We start from the raw sequence: 13,922 nt of genomic DNA, 5'->3' as shown, positions 1-13,922 counted from the left end.
CTTTTTGAGTGAAATGGCCACGGTGCATTGAGGCAAATAACTTAGGATGGAAAGAGGGATTAGCGAGATGATCAGTGCGTTGTAGGAGAAGAGATGATTGCTTGTGAGGTGTCTTCAAGGAAAGAGATTGCACCTACACGAGGGGCAGTCAAATGAAAACCGAACGCCCGCTACAACAACCAGTCGAACGAACAACAACAAGTACATAGCAACCCAGCAACAACTGCGGGCGTCGATGACTTTTGAGACTATGCAGTTCTCCTACCACAGCGATGCGCAACAACAGTATTGCCACCTTTTGCGTGGACTCTCAGTTATGCGTGTGTGTTTGTGTGTGTGTAATGGCGGGTGTTTGGTTTTCATTTGATTGCCTGTAGTAAATGAGAGACTTCAGAGATATGGTTAGCGAGAAAAAAAAGAGAATACGTTGGACGCAGAAGAAAGCAAGCCACGTCGTTAGAAATAAGGTGAGGAGAGTTTCGAAAAGTTCAATGGTGCATTTAAAACAAGGCAGAATACAAAATGCGACATAAAGGCAGGTTATATTTATAAGACCAGGGAACATGGGTGTTCGGGTTGCTAACCGAGGAAGAGGAAGGCAGAGCAAGGGATTTAAAGGAGGTGGTTGAAAGGGCTGTGAGATAGCAAGATTGACTTCCTCTTCCGTCTGTGTAGTGGACAGTTTGCGTACATCCCCTTCTTCACATTTCGTACTTTCTCGAGGCAAAGTAATCTTTCGAGTGAAACAGTTTCTGGCGTCACTTGGTGGAAATTCTTCATATTGAAATTAAATTTAAAATACGTCGCCTTTCCACATAAATCTTGATGTGGAAAGGCGAAGTATTTTAAATTTAATTTCAATAATATTTCGAGCTTTTCTTCAGACTCCCATTTTTCTTTGGAGAGCTTATCATGCGCTACTTTTATTCTTCCTTCTTCGCCCATGAGATCATTCCATTCACTCTTAATTTTCAATGTCCAATCATGAATCGTTTCCGCTGGGCAAGCTTCTCTTCCCGAAGATGAAAGTTAGGGAAACTTCTTCCCCTCCCAAACGGCTTTTCTTCGACCCTGGTCAGTTTTTGTCCATCAAATTTTTGGAATTCCTATCCGCACCCGCATCCATGCCATATCTCCTTAGTGGTGCAGATGTCCGTCGACAATAGATGATCTTTATCCATTAAACGAGAAATATTGAGGAGAGCCGCTCCCGGATCCACTTCCAAGAAGCCTCCGGTGGATCTCCGTTCCGTCGCCGCGGGGGCGGAGACCGTCGGGAGGCAATGCGGGCGGGCCGCACTCGAGGTGGACCGGGATAGAGAGGGAAGCGCGAAGAACAGGAAGAAGGACTCAAACTGGGACGGGGAAGAGAAGAGGATTGATTGCACGAGGGAAAATGAGGAGCATCTTCCTCTCACGGTCACCATGGATACGCGCAGTTCGCAAACAATCAGCCTCGCGACTGAGGCATCTCCCGCCGACCTCCCTCCCCACCCGCTGCCCCCGGGTTGATCAGACGACGCAGCGGGAGCACGCACGCCCGGGCGGATGCATGCACGCACGGAAACGGACTCCACGCACACGGAGATGACTAAGGAGATGGAGATCAAGTTAAAGATTAAAAAAATTCGATGAATTTCTTCTCTTCATGATGAAAATAAATTAAATTTATCTCTCTACGGTTCAATTTGTTTCAATCATTTTGTTTTTTTTTCAGATTTTCCTTCGTTTTTAAAAATAGCGAAAACTTGTATCTTCAGTTTCCTTATATTTAAATGTAGGAGTGGATTGAATTTCAAATATGAACAGCTAAGCTCCTTCGCATTAAGCATCGGTCTCTGGGAAGGAGATGTAAATAATTTTGCATGATTGTCTTTAAGGTAATCTAGCGGTTAGGTAGGTTTTGGATGGACACAACTATCAAATAACTATCTATTAACAAAACACAATACTGCATTCTACTCTACGACATGTCCTTCCTCCCTTAGTCCCGTCCAACATCCCTGTCCTGTTCCTGCCGCATAACCTTTGTTTTATTAATATTGATTCTCATCCCATACCTGTCGCACTGAATTTCCAATTCACTCAGCAATGCTTGTAACCCCTTGGCTGACTGACAAACTAGAGCTTCGTCATCAGCAAACCTAACTGATTTCACGGATTCCCCGCCCACTTTCATTCCTACCTCCAGTTCCTCCCATGCCTCTTTAATCATTTCCTCTGCATACAGGTTGAACAGCAATGGTGATCATGGGCAACCCTGCCTTACACCTCTTCCTAACACTCCTTATCCCTACTCCCCGTTCCCCACTCGCACCTGAGCAGTCTGAGACATGTAAAGGTTGCGGATTAGCCTCCTTTCCCTCCAAATTATTCCTATTTTCTGCAATATACTCATTAGTTTTTCCCAATTCACGCCACCAAACGCTTTTTCGCAATAAAAAAAACAGGCAAATACGTCCTGATTATTTTTTGTATTCCTCTCCATTAGTGATCTCAATACTGCAATGGCATCACGCGTACCTCTCTCCTTCCTAAACCCAAACTGATTATCCACTAAGTAATCATTTGCCCTACTCTCTATCCTTTTGTGTATGATCCTGAGAACAACTTTAGCTGCGTTGGTGCTGTAGCCCTCACATGATGTAGCCTTTACCTTTTTCGGAATAGGAACTGACACTGATGTCACAAAGTCTTCCTGCCAAATTCCTTCCACATAGGTGCAACGAATCAGTCCATACAGACTCTTCCTTCGACAATTTCCTAGCCCTTTTAGTAGTTCCGCAGGAATATTATCCACCCTCAGTCCCTTATTTGATTTCACCCCCATAATGCCCTTTCTATCTCATCGTCGAATATCCCTGGACCTAAGCTATCTTTATTTTATGCTTCTCAAAATTCTTTTCACTGGACCTCAGGAAAACCAGAAAATGAGTAACAAGAATTTTCGTGATTTCCCGGTGATTAATTGTCGTGCATGAAAATTACCGTAAATGTTTTTTCAAAATATTTTCTGTAAAGTGTTAGTATCTCATCTGCGTTTTCAGAGTTCATTTCGTATACCGAATGGGTTTGCAAAAAATACGTACGATGAATTAAAATGCATACCGGTGAAAAATCTGGATTGTTCAAAATTCCTTCGTAAGCGGATCAGGTAGGTAATATTAATTCAAACAAGGCGTGACTTCGCTACGAATAAGTGCATACCGTTGCCATTTCATATCCGATTGCTGACCGGGAAAATTTAAGATATTTGACGGATTTTTACAAATTATGCAAGCTTCGAAAATATATCATGACTCTATATTCATGCTGAAATAAATTCATGACTAATTTACTTTTACTTCATTTAGTTTACTTACCACTATAAATTTTTCTCCGTCTTCAAATTAGGCGATGTTTTCATATAATTTTCTCGTAAGTTCGTCTTTCTAATTTTACCTTGATCTGTTTGTGATATGGAAACTGAAATTTTCTCTCCTTCCGAATTCGCTACGAATATGTAACTAAAGGAAAATGATGCATCTGGTGGCCTCATTGGAGGCCACTCTACTTCCGTTACCTATCGGAGGTGCAGTGCTGTGTGGTATTTCATCCGCTCAACAAAAACCACCAAGAAAGTCGTAATTTGATCAAAATTTTGTCGACCATTGAACCAATTCGCATTAGTGATTCTGAATTACTGCATTAACTCAATGAATGTTTTATATTCCATCCATCTCAGGTAGTACTCGTTAATGCTACCAAAGCAATAGGAGATGCGTTTATTCCTTGTTTCCTATGGTCACAGGCCCTCTTCCTGAAGAAGGTCACCGTCATTCGGACCTCACCTGGCAAGTTGTTTCTTACCAACAATGGAGCTGTACGTAAACCATTGGCCCAAAAAATCGAAGTCTTCGAGCAGTTTTCCATCGAGTTAATCTTTACTCGAACGGCTGTTCTTCTGAGAAGGGAAGGTTCTTGATCCAAACTAATGGCGACAACGATTCATAGCCGTTCACGTCTGTGATTGCACGTAGGAGCCGTCGCTCGTTCCACAGACCGACACCACAACATGGAAATGAAGTTAAACAATTACAATGGCAGTCCAGATGACGCGCAGATAAGAATGTTGGATTTCTTCAGATTTCCGGCACTCCTGGAATTATGGCAGGCGCAACTTCAAGTGCCGTTGCTGATATTATAGGATAATGCAGACCTATAACAAAGCTATTACTATGTAAAAATTATACAAGCTTTTTTTCTAATCCTTCGGATCCATCAATGTCTTAACATTCCACTTATATTTTCAGCAAGAGGCAATGGAAAAAGACACGAAAGGCTTATCGAGAAGAAAATTCCATGCAAACATCTCTTGTCTCCCTAGAATCATATGGCAACCGCAATTTTTTCGATGTATCTCTTTTTAAGGGTGAGATGTGGGGTCATGTCCTTTTGAAATGTCGCTGCTTTTCATTCGCGGCCGATTCAAATTATTTCCGAGTCGTTAATGACGTCCTTCTTACGCTTAGCTTCCCATCGGATTGGCGTCACGTCGTTGTCCTCTCTTTGGCGCCCCCGGGCAAGCTGCCCCGGTTATGCGGATCGGATCCCATTCGCACCGCCGACGGGGACTCTCGCCAAAGGAGAATGTTTGCCCTCCTTATCTGCCCCCAAGTTGCATTCTCCGAGGCAGAGTGCAGATGCTATATTTTGTCCCCCCTCCCCTCCCCCTGAACAATGATTCGGAAATTGAATTTCTCTCTTGCTCGCTACATCCCGCACTGAACAGATTTCATGTCGCGTGGTCGGAGCACAGTTCATTGCCCTCGGATGTTATCCGAGGTCGGAGATGTGGGGCCTTTGTTTAAAACAACTGCTTACTCAATATCAGAAGTGAACATTCGGTTTGTCGTCATAACGCCTCCTTCTAATTAAATTTGTAAAATCTGAATTTAATTTTAAAATTCTAACTCCATGGATGAATGAAGTGTTGTCAATGAATTACTTAATGTAACTTTGCGGAAGAATTGTTGCTATCGTTTCAAAGTGTCAACGTTAGTAAGATACGCTTATTTCACACCCTAAATGGCTGAAGAATTCCGAATAAAGTCGAAATAAAACGCTTTTGAAGTTATTCAAGCTTCGGACTTCTTAATTAACGGATGTATCTTCAATAAGCTTCCGATGAAAGTGCCATCTTTCAAGGTGCATTCCAAATGTAATGCATTTATTTTTTTAAGTAATTTATTAAACCGATTTGAACAAACCCTGAAAATTCTTCCAAATACTCTCCTCGGGCCTCCACACATTTTCTCCAGCAACTCCGCCATCACCGGCACCCACCCTTAGAAAGGCGTCTTCGGGGACCTCTCGCAAGGTCTTCGTCACGGCTGATTGGATATCTTCTATGGACGAAAAATGGGTTCCTTTCACGGCTACTTTAATCCGAGGGAACCAAAAGAAGTCTGCTGGGGTGACGTCGGCTCTATAGGGGTGGGGTAGCGTTGGCACCTGGTGTTTGGCCAGGAACTCGCGGACTCGTATTGCGTTGTCGTGATGGAGTTGCCAGGTAGCGGAGATGTCTTTTCTCGCCCTAATGACCCTTTTTCGGAGTCTTTCCGGTACATCCACGTAGTAGGCAGCGTTAACTGTCTGTCCTTGAGGAACAAACTCCTTATGGACCACTCCTGTAATGTCGAAAAAGACAATTAGTATTGTGTTCAATGTTGATTTACTCATTCTTGCCTTTTTGAGCTTGGGGGACTGGTCAGTGTGCTACTAAGGTCTTTGGCGTTTTGTTTCGGGGTCGTATTCAAAAACCCAGACTTCATCACCAGTGATGACGTAGTCCAAATAATCAGTTCATAATTTGCAAAAGTTCAATAGAAATTTCCGCTCGGTTGGTCATTCGCGACACGGTCGGCGCGCAGGGGTCTACATTAATTGACGTCCTGTAGCTTACATATCTTGAAGTGCACTAGCATTGGTATTGCAGCAAAGCTTAGCGTCTGCCCCCCATCTACTACCCGTGGTTTGAACCCACTCTAGCCATTAAGAGCGGCGCGGGAAATTCAATCGCATTACTTATGGAACGCACATTGTATGACTATTGGTGCGTAAGCAACAAAGTGAGGCGCGCCTTCGTCATCGCAGGAAACGTTATGTCATGTGAAATCAACTGAATCTGATTGGCGTGCGTCGTGAATATGCAACGGTGTATGGCAGTGGGGTTCCATCGAAGTAGTGAAATCAAAATAAACGGAAATACGAATAATCTTAGTGTCGAGAGTAGTGGTGGGAGAAATCGAATTTGCTTCTCTTCGTTACTCATTCGTCATGATGTACGCGCATCTCTAGTATTGAATGCAAATTGCAATTCGTTATCATTGTGCACCCCATGCCATACATTGCAATTCGTCCCGGTCGATTTCTTTTATCGTCCAGGAATGCTATAAATGATTTGTGTTTTATATCGCTTGCACCAACGAGCACTGCTGTGCCTTCTCTCGAGTACTTCACTCGTCACATGACTCTGAAGACGACGACATTTGAGGCCGAAGGTATTCCGACGAAGACTTCGCTTAATGTCACACACTCGCGCCGATTTTCTTCGCTTTGGGGAGAATGGAATCTTTAAACCGGCCCTCGGAACGGTTCGAACCTTTGCCACTCTGAGAAACAGCGTCTAAAAATAGCAGAACACAGGATTTGTTTTCAAATTAAAAATTATCATCTGATAAAAACATAACGAACGAAAAGAACAGAGAGTCTTGAATTATGTAATATGAGAGGCAACACATGCGTCGTCGATGGAATTTCCACGCGTTCCCAAGGTTCAGTCAGCACAAAGTGAATCACACCCAAATCTATCACTCCATATATTTCTTTCCTTTTCGTGACTGCTTTTCTGGGCACTATTTCATTCTTTGATATTTCTTCTGTTCTTAAAACTGGAATCAATATGGAAGGAGCGTGGCAATGAAATCATTTACTTCCCGACTGATGCTCCCATCCTCCCGACACGATATAACGGCGCAATTTCAGATTTCAAACCTTGTTCTGTTCCCTGTTCACATTTCATCCTCATCATATGCACACTTGCGAAACATTTTCGGGTTGGTTTCAAAGCCCCACTTGACCTTTCACCGCTGAATCAGGAGACTCTCATTGCCTGAGGACACTGCAGCTTTATCAGATAACCTTAACGCTATACAACCTGGCAATTAGAATTAAATTTAAAAAAGTGTGCGGTGATAAATGTTTGGAGGAAAGAGCAATTCCCTCCCGAACGCTTACTGCATCGAAAACACCGAAATGGAATGTGTAGACTCACTTAAATCTATCATTCGCTGGTTAGACCTAATTTGGAATATGCTGTCAATAAATGGGATCCTCACGAAGTTGGATAGATTGCCCAATGGGATCGCGTGCAGCGTAGAGGAGCTAGATATGTAACACGTTGTTATAATAAACTTAATAGCGTATCCAAAATATTAGCGGAACTAGGCTGGGAATCATTTAATGGAGCGAAGGGTAAACCACAGATTAAATCTCTTGTGTAAATTGGAAGGACGTCTCCTCAGCAGTGATGTTGAAAATATATTATCACCCCCATCGCACTACGGTAGGAGATATCATGTAAAGAAAATTAAAGAGATTAAGAGTAGAACAAATAGATTTACTATGCCCTCTTTGTTCAGGAACGATAAGGGATCAGAATTCAATTGTCCGATCGCGGTAAAGGGTCATATTATATAGTCTAGTGTGTATTCACCTCCTGCCACACACCCTAGCGGTGGCTTGCAGGGTACACAAATAAATCAGGAAATATATGGGCAAGACTCATAGAAGCTCTGTGGTTTACGGTGGCACGAGTATTGTGATTTTGGTCAGCGATCTCTCTCTTCTTCATTCGGACCATAGATTTCAATATTCTTTTGAATCTCTAACTCATTGTGATGATATTTAATATGACCGCGAGTCACACGAACAACAAGAAACGATCGCCCAGTTTGGTTTTCTGCTATTGCACCATCCACATCTAGGAAAGAATCGCCACTAACAGTGCCGTTCCACGGAGAACTGGGATCCCTTGCCTGTGGCCTTCTGCTCGCCTCCTCGTGCCTAATTCAACACGTCCGACTCAGAAGAACTCGCGAAATAAAAGTTTATCGACTGCGAATGATAAAAAAACACAAACAGTTCATTTTTCTGCCGAGCGCTCTCTCTCTCTCTGAAGAAACCTGCTGCGGTCATTATCTCCCCGAGTGGTTGGAATCAAAAAAAGAGGGAATGAAATACGTCCGAATTGCACGCGTGCATGCGCAGGGGAAGAGCTGCGAACGCGGGATTGAGCACTTGAGCAATAATGAGTGACGCGAGGACGAATCGGAGCGAGTCGACGCAACAATGACTCCGATGGCAACAGTGGAATCGCCATGTTCTTCCGCATGCTGCCTCAATTACATTTCCCATTCGAGGGAAGCAATTGTGTTCTTGGGGGAAATGGAAGCCGTGGTTTCAGCGGAAGTACATGCTTTGAAGTCCCAAGAACGCGGCGTTGTCGCCATTTTCCGGATGACATCCCTCCACATGAGTGTGGATTATGCGTGCATGAATGGGATATTTTAAGAAAGATAGGTTTAAAACTATGGATTTGAGTAAAAAGAATTTGCAAGCCAAGTGCTTCCATTAAACATCAATAGTTTGATTCTGACAGAAATAAGCCCTAGAGAATCGGACTCAACTGTCGAGGAATTTATACATTTATTCGTTTTCTCCATTAAAAATCAACATTTATCATGGTAACAAATGCAAAAGGTTTTTCTTGAATTTTAAGATGAATTTGTTCTTTAAATTGTTTTTTCAAAATAATCGCTATGGAAATATTCCGTTTTATTATTCTTTTTTATCAAATACGTACCTCCTTCAGGCTTCTTCAATAGATTTTTTACGATAAAGGTTAAACGTTCGCAGAAATCTGGATTCTCTTCTACATTTATTTCTCGCATAACTTTTGGGTTAACTTATTGCTAGTGTCATTTCAATTCCTTGTGGTCCATGTTTAAAAAATAAAGCGTTGCATAAAACTCACGAAACTTTCCTATGATGAAAACTATCTGCATTTGGAATTGAGCTGAGCTTTTAAGAAAATCAACTTGATTTCAATATGCTTTCATTTATTTATTTATCTATCGACTTAATTGGGCGAGGTTAAGACTAATAGTCCCTTCTTCCACCTGACCCGACATTACAGACATTATATTGAAGACAATCACGTACAACCAAGCCCTTGATGAAGGGAAATCCACCTAGGCGGAAATCGAACCCGCGACCTTTGGGTTGGTCGGCGAGGATGTTACCCCGCCGCCACCGAGGCCGGCATTTATTTATTTATGACTGTATTAAAACTCACTTTACAATAATTTTGAATCTCTCAAGGTTTTAAACTATTTATTTTATACATTTGCGTAGAAATGCCAATTATGCTCTCTGTTCGTCGAATCTCATTTTAATTTCAGAAAAGTGTTTGAAAAGTGCATCCAAGTATTCCATGCTAAGAATTTGGCAATAAGAAAGTTTGGTCATATCATCAAGGAGAAACCGACGATAAGGACTCGTGTATGTGAGTAGTTTATACAAATATGCATGACATGATACTATTTACGATTATCAACCCGGAGGTTGCTATGATAGGTGATGCTAGATTGCGCCCAACCCCAACGGCCTGTGACATTCACTCATAATTGTAATCATGTTCACATGTCAACACGCCTATTAAAATCGAACAGTGAAATATTTCACAATATCATGCTATTGTTTCGGTGATCATAAACGCTATGGGTTGTCGCTTGTCGTTATCATAAAACATATATATCTTGATGAAATTGAAATCTATGTAAAAACACGTTTGGAGTTTTAAAGGGTTCTTATGCCAAGCACGAGGCTGAAAATATTTCCATTACACGGCATGGCATTAAAAAGTGCCCATTTTGTTATTTTACTCTGCCCTCAGACCAATGCCTTCTTGTTAACTTTTGAATCCGCTCACATTTTCCCAATATGGCGCCACGGGACTCAATTGAGGATTTAAAGAGAACTTACCGAAGACTAAGCACCACCAGCATTCTGCGCGATTGATGGTCGAATTCCTCCAGGAAAACTAGAATTTGATATGGAACGGAGAGATACTATATCAGCATGCAGAAAAGGAATCGCCGATTTCCTTCTCATTCGCCAAAGTTTCCGCGGAAGAATTGTGGAAGAAGGTGCTTCTAACGTGCCGGCATTACTTCCAAATGTCCCAAGTGGATGAAACTTCCTCTTACGGAAAAAAGAGAGAAGTTGAATGGACTCGTCGGTAGTTGAGAGAAGCAGCAGAGAGGGAGTAGAAGAGCGAGGGGAAGAGGTCGTCGGGAAGGGTGGGCACGTGTCCTCGTCGTGCGACCACGGAGGAGACCGAGTCCCGAGACTCGTGAGTGGCGGGAGCGGACTGAGAGCAAGAGCCACTACTACGCGTGGTAGAGGGACGTGCATGTGGTGTTAGGGAAGAAGACTCAAATAAAAAAAACGACGTCTCTCATGTTAGAGTCATGGATTTAGAAACGAGACGATGGAACGGGACGAAAAGAAAGCAATCTTCATCCTCGCCAAGCATCCGATGTAAAATCCTAAACGGATGGCACACGTCCTGAGGAAGGAACACGTCTTGAGTCGCGTGGACACCTTGAGAAAGCGACAGCAAACATTTGCCCCGGGCAAAAACTATAATTAAGATTGGAGGGCCTTTCATCTGCAGCGGGGTCGAACTCCGGCCGGAGGAGCCGCTGAAAGAATGCGGGGAAAGTCGGAATATGAGACCACATTTATTATTTCCTGTATTCTATCGATTAAGTTGGGTTTTCTAATGAAAACACAGACCTGCACAAATGTAACCTTCTTATTCACGCCTAATATTTCGTATAAAATCGCCAAGTTTCATATTTGCAATTAGATATTTTTTTAAAACCCTGTCACTCACTAACGCTACCTTCACTTCACGAGGCGTGCCTATTGAATGAGAGGCGTACCCAGAGAATGCGCATTAATTTTATAGTGAACCCTGGATTTACTGAAGGCCCCTACCTTGAGCACTCATCTCCCTGTTCACAATATTTGCCTTCTTCTTTGCTGAGTGTTTCATCACCTTCATCTCCATATACTTGTCTCTTCCGTGGTTACAGCCACGGACGCATCAAGGCCGTACGTTAAACCACCAGAGGCGAACATACGTAATCTTTGCGTACTTGAAGTCCAAGGAGGTACTGGAAAGTCACAACGGCGTCGGTGGATGCTTGCATCGTTCCACGGATGATCTGTGAGTCGATGTCGATCACGTTGCGGCCGGCCAAAGCCATCCCAAATGGCCTCTCCAGTCTTTCAAGGGTGAGGAGCGTCCCACGATCGAGAAAGTTGTGACGAAGCGAGCAGCAAAAGTTACTGTGCACCCGAAGAAGCTCGGTCTGACATGAGAGAAACGTTTATTAACCAGATGATCAAACAATCGTTGAGCAGCCCAACATCGATATATCGCCACGCAATTATACGATCAATGAGTCGTTAAATCCCATTCGGCATTCGAAGTTGTGCACGGACGATGCATTGTTCAGTTCGGTGCGAGAGAGGTCGCACCGCGTCACCCTCGTTCAACTTGACGGTAACTCCACCTACTCGTCTAAAGGCGTGCAGTCCGGATCGCGACTTGCAAAGGATTATAAAAAGGCATAGTAACGTTTTGGCGGCTCTTTTGGGTGCGGAACCTTATGGTGTGTACGTATCTGAAAAGCTCAAATATTTTATTCTAGTCATGACCTTTGACATGAGGGTCAGATCACTGCATAAGCGTGAATTCGTCAATATTGTCCGATTTTCCGTCAGTAATTATTGAATTAAATTTCTCTATTATAAAACAAAAATAAATCCTTTTCATTAGATCAGCTTCTCGATTTTTTAATTCCGTTTTAATCATCAGGATTAATGTTTTGAATGAAAATAGTGGATTGTAGGTCTTCATATCTAGATATGTAGGCTCGCATGTAATCCAGATTTGGCGAATTTATAATCCTGTTAATTTTACTGCCCGTACGTTCGGCTTATGGATACACTCAGTTCCTTTAAAAGCGATCGGTGTACTCAAAACATTTTTTTTCGGAATAATTTTTGCTCCAACACCAAGCGAGCATCAATTTCCCAGAGATTTTAATGGCGTTACCGCTTGTATCGTAAGCTAAGCGTAATGCGGCGATTTGGGAATCCCACTCCGAATGGCACTCTGGACCAGAGAGAGGAATTCCCTTTCGATGGGAGCGTAATGATTTCCGATATGCATTCCATGTGGATATATTCGCATCTCGAGTGAAATCATTATACCTGGAAAATACTCGGACTGTGTGTGTTCGAGAAAGAGAGAGACAGAGAAGAAGAAGAAGAAAAACCAAAGCGTTCTTCCTTTACAATGCCTTATGTCTCCCGCCATCCGAAATGTAAAATGATTTTTACTGAAGGAATATGAAATTCCGGAATTTCAGCCAGGATTTTTTATCCTGAATATTCAAGGTCTTTTCTCTCTCTATGTTTTGTTTGGGTTCATTTGACTCTCTTTCTTATTTCCTCAGAAAGTTTTAAATGTTTGATTAGCAATTAATATTTAGGTCCTGGTTGTTGAGCGAGACGGAATTATAAGTAAGAGAAGCTGACCTTTCTTTCCCCATTTGCCATCCCCTTATACTTCTTCGATGGAATCCGAGATGATTCGCGTCTTTGATATGGAAAAATGTGCTGGATTAGGAAAGAATAGAGTCTTGATGTTGGGGAGCCATTCCTTCGGTCGGAGATTACCCTCATTAAATTTTGTGGTCACTTCTTTGGCCGCAGCCCGTCCAATCGCATTCGCCGTCGCCTTCAACTCCATGCATCCTCATCTCACTGCTCGAACTTCCCCTCCCGCCCTCCTCTCTCTTCGACTCGAGAGAGGAATATGAGATGAGAATCAATGGTCGAGATCGGCGCATTACGCATTAACCTGACGACGTCCAAGGGCCGCCGAACATTTTCCAATATCCCCTCCGCTTTCTTTCTTTTTTTCAAGGATAACATTCCAAGGGACTCTTGATTTGTTCACGCATACATTTGAGGAATACGGGAAAGCATTAGGTAACCTCAGCGGTATGTGGTACATTTCGAAAAACTCAAACTTCAGAGAGCCGTTTTATGCATCTTAAAACTCAATTTAAAGTTCGAATATCGCCTAAAATATATGAAGGAAAGTATGTAAGGTGCCAGTGGATCACCCTGCAAGCTGCTTCTCTTCCGTCGTCCCATTTCGCAGAATCCATCCTCTCTTCAAATGGCGAATGAAATGTCAACAACCCTCTGCTGCTTCAAAGTGTAGCATTTGCTGTTTTCAAAAGAAAACCAATACTTAAACTATCTTCAAGTTTCTATTTAGTAATGGCATTGATTAGCATGGCTAATACGATAATTTACTGATATAATTTAATTATTATTATGATTATTGATTGGAAAAAACAATCAAAAAAATACGAAGAAAACGCGGTATTTAATTAAGAATAATATTTAAAAATAATGTAACTTAAGGCTCAAGTGCTGCAAATTTTTATTCAGTCTCATTTTGAAAGAGCGACTCGTGTATATATATATATATATATATATATATATATATATATATATATATATATATATATATGTATATATATATATATATATATATGTATATGTATATATATACATATATATATATATATATATATATATATATATATATATATATATATATATGTATATGTATATATATATATACATATATATATATATATATATATATATATATATATATATATATATATATATATATATATATATATATATATATATATATATAT

Source organism: Hetaerina americana, unplaced genomic scaffold (genome assembly GCF_022747635.1).
Source record: "Hetaerina americana unplaced genomic scaffold, ioHetAmer1.1.p SCAF_97, whole genome shotgun sequence".
Lineage (NCBI taxonomy): Eukaryota > Metazoa > Arthropoda > Insecta > Odonata > Calopterygidae > Hetaerina > Hetaerina americana.
Note: the sequence above shows the minus strand (reverse complement) of the source record.